This window comes from Rhipicephalus sanguineus, chromosome 10, assembly GCF_013339695.2.
Source record: "Rhipicephalus sanguineus isolate Rsan-2018 chromosome 10, BIME_Rsan_1.4, whole genome shotgun sequence".
NCBI lineage: Eukaryota > Metazoa > Arthropoda > Arachnida > Ixodida > Ixodidae > Rhipicephalus > Rhipicephalus sanguineus.
This window is the reverse complement of record NC_051185.1, coordinates 109,790,599-109,794,104: the sequence shown is the minus strand read 5'-3', so window position 1 is coordinate 109,794,104 and position 3,506 is coordinate 109,790,599. Positions and strand designations below refer to the sequence as shown.

The following is a 3,506-nucleotide window of genomic DNA, read 5'->3' as shown; positions in this document are numbered from 1 at the left end:
TGAACAGTGGGGCAACTCCACTGGCTTGTCTTTGACTCCTTTCTCAAATAGAGCTTCATGGCGTGCCAATGATAGCGATGGCGGTTCGTTGTTATCAGGAATGGGTTCAAGCTCCAGGCCTGCAGTAGTAAGATGATCTGAAGCCAACGAAGGCAGGCTGTGGAGAAATACGGCATTGGTCATTCTTGGGAAGAGTTTCTGATGACAGAAGAGCACTGTATGTGTGCTTGGGTGGTGAATTTCTGTGGGCTTTGGTGGCTTCACGATGAGTTCTGCCTGTGCAGCTTTAAACCAGTCCTCTCCGATGATCAGAGGTACGGGGTTATGGGGAAGCACTGCGACATCTACTACCGCAGATATGGGCCCAATTGAAATGCATGTCGACAGTGTACCTGCGGGCATCAGTGTTCCTCCTCCCACGACAGAGATAGGTGGCTTTTTCCAGGGTGTCAAGGCAGATGACGGGACAAGGTCTTTAGTCAAAATGGTGATCTTAGAGCCACTGTCTGGGAAGGCGTCGACAGTTCCAACAGCTGCTACACGAGCTTCTATGACGGCGCACTGCAGGAGTGATCCCTCTAGGCAAGACATGGCCGTGGTATGAGGATGCGTGTTGTCTGGGAGTCGCTGATGTGTAGCTCGGGGTGAAGGGCACCTGGCCGCCAGGTGACCTAACTGTCGGCAATTGAAGCACGTTGCTGTGCTGAGGTCCTGGCCACTGCGGTATGCCGGTGCACCATACTGAGCGGTAATGGCATTGTACTTGGCTTCCTGCTCATGCACAGGCATGTCTGCTATGCGCTGTCGTGGGCGTGAAGGCGTAGGAGTGGTTGGCTGAGGGCTGGAGTTCCGAGGTGGCTAGTCTGGAATGATGGGTGATGACGACCTTGACGAACAAGAATGATGCGTCTCACGCTGGGGCTCGGCAGGCAACGGTCTGGAATAGGGCTGCATTTGGGCGTGTTGGGCGCATTTGTCCAGACTGACGCACGTCGCCATAAAATCGCTGACTGTAGAGGGCTGGCTAGCAGCGATTGCGGCGATAACGTGCTGCTCACGCAAGCCTTGAAGCAGGTAGTCGATCTTCTGCCCCTCGGACAGATTGACAGGGCACTGTTCCACCAGACGCAATTTGGCGAAGGCGTATTGGCGGAGGTTCTCATCGGCGTGCTGTTTAACCTTCAGGACGCGCTCCTGCCACTCTATGAGGGAGAGCTCTGATGAGAATGTGCTCTTGAGCGCGTTGCTCCACTCCTGCCATGTCACATGCTGGTGGCCAAACGTCAAATGCCAATTCCGAGCTGTGCCCTTCAATTTGCCGCCCGCGATGAGGCGGGTAGTGGCGTCATCCCAAGAGGCGAGTTGTTGCACTCGACGCACCTCGTCAAGCCATGCGTTGACGCTTTGTCGCGGAGATTCGTCGAAGCTCGGAATCGACGCCGAAAGGTCAGGCAATGTCGTGACAACTGTTGAAGGCCGGGGCAACTGCTGCATCAACGCCGCGAGCGCTTGAATAGTAGTGGCATCCAAGGAAAAGTTAGCCGCCGGCGGCGTTTGGGCAGGCGTCGGAGTCGAGTCACGGCTTTCTTGGATGTCCTTGTGTAGGCGCTGCACAAGCTCGTCTTTCGTGCCGGTCGTTTCCAGGCTTCGTCTTTCGAGCTCTTCGCGGAGAAGCTCGACGCTGAGGCGGGACATTGTCGCCGTGTCCAATTCGTGCCAGAGTATTCCGGGCATGGTAACTGTGGCTGGAGTGGAATGCCGAAGTAGGCTTAGCTCCGTCAGAAACGCTCGAACTACGTTGCAGGCTCAGTAGGCCTAGCTGCGTCGCAGAAGTTCGAACGGCGTTTTAGGCTTGGCTTTTGCGAACGGTGCAGCGGTGCAAAGGCTTAAAAGGCTTTTCGTGACGCTGTGACACGGCTTGGAAGGTTCCGCTTACTTGCTAATGGCTTTGGGGCTGAAGTCGAACATCTTCGGGCGAAGGCGGGCTGGACGAGACAGTTGCAGAGGCTCGCCGTCGACTGCGCCAGATGTGAGGCTCGTAGGCGGAATATTGAAGAGGAACGGGCACTGTCTCTTGTGACTACATGTTTATTAACACGGTAAAAATGAAACTCAGCGGCCAAACAGGGCGACACTCACACAAGAACACCAGCACAACGCATCACACTAGCAACGCGGGCGGTCCATTGCTGACTCTGCTAGCGTCTCCCACGCGACACCCGCGACTGACACTGGGCGCTTCCTGGTGAGTCGAGCAGGAAACGCTAGGCGGATCGGATGAGTGCTGCCATCTGTCCATAGACACGGGAGATAGGCACTGCGGGATGGCTGACACCTCACAATAGTTAAACGTGCGGTAAATCCTCCGTCCCTCTTCTCCAATTATGACGAGAAATGTTGCCGCCTGAACTTCTTTAGGCTTACCGGAGAGTCCAGTCGCAGTGGCGTAGAGCTTGTAGTCCCTCTCCCAAAGTTTCCACGCTACCCAAAGATCTTGCGTCGTATCCAGGGGCTTTGGTGCTGGGAGCAAGGACGTGACAGTTCCTACTGTTGCTGTAGCCATGGCACGGGTGCGTAGCTGTCCGGGGAAGGCTTCTAGTTAGGCGAACGCAGCTAGGCCTACTTCGTCGGGTCTTCTGACACCATGTGGGACGCTGAGCGAGCCAGCGCGCAGACAAACCGGACGCGTTGATGGCTGACAACAAAAGAGCCTTTATTCGGTCAGTGTATGGCCGAGGAAGGGGAATGGCGCTAGTAGCGCTATCGAGGTCGGTGACGCACGCAGGGACGCCACAGGCCACACGAAGCTTGGCGTGTACTTGCGGTACGTACTTTTCTTTATTTCTTTCTCACTCCTAACTGATTCCTTCCTCCATGCCGGGAATCGGACCTTCATAGTGCTTAGACACCGCTATACAGGCGTGTTCTTGAAAAGTGAACAAATAATAATAATAATAATATTTGGGGTTTAGCGTCTCAAAACAATGATATGATATGAGAGACGCCGTAGTGGAGGGCTCCGGAAATTTCGACCGCCTAAATCGTGCACTTAAATCTAAGTACACGGGCCTCAAACATTTTCGCCTCCATCGAAAATGCAGCTGCCGCGGCCGGGATTCGATACCGCGACCTTCGGGCCAGCAGTCGAGTGCCATAACCACTAGACCACCGTGGCAGGGCAAGTGAACAAAGGCGTAGCGGTGAGCAGTGCGGTGAGCACTTGAGAGCTACGGCCAATGAACATGTGCATACTTCTGCATGCTTCGCTATGCTTAGTTACGTAAATAATATCAAATAACCTTCAGTTTTGGTTCCCGTGAGAGGAATTTCAAAGTGTACTTGTTGCTATGGCGTTTCTAGAGAAATGTATTATCTTTTCATTTTATGTTCAGTTTTCCAAATATTATGTTCAACTAGTCGCTACTGACACTTGCGTGACGTATGTGCATGTTCCACGTAGTGGGCCACACCATTTTGCGTATTACCAATAGGCTAAGCAAGGAAAC

General features: G+C 53.7%; 1 pseudogene; it reads right to left on the bottom strand.

Moving 5' to 3' along the window:
• Positions 1-794: 794 nt before the first annotated feature.
• Positions 795-1,734, bottom strand: LOC125760290 (uncharacterized; annotated as a pseudogene).
• Between the last annotated feature and the right edge of the window lie 1,772 nt (positions 1,735-3,506).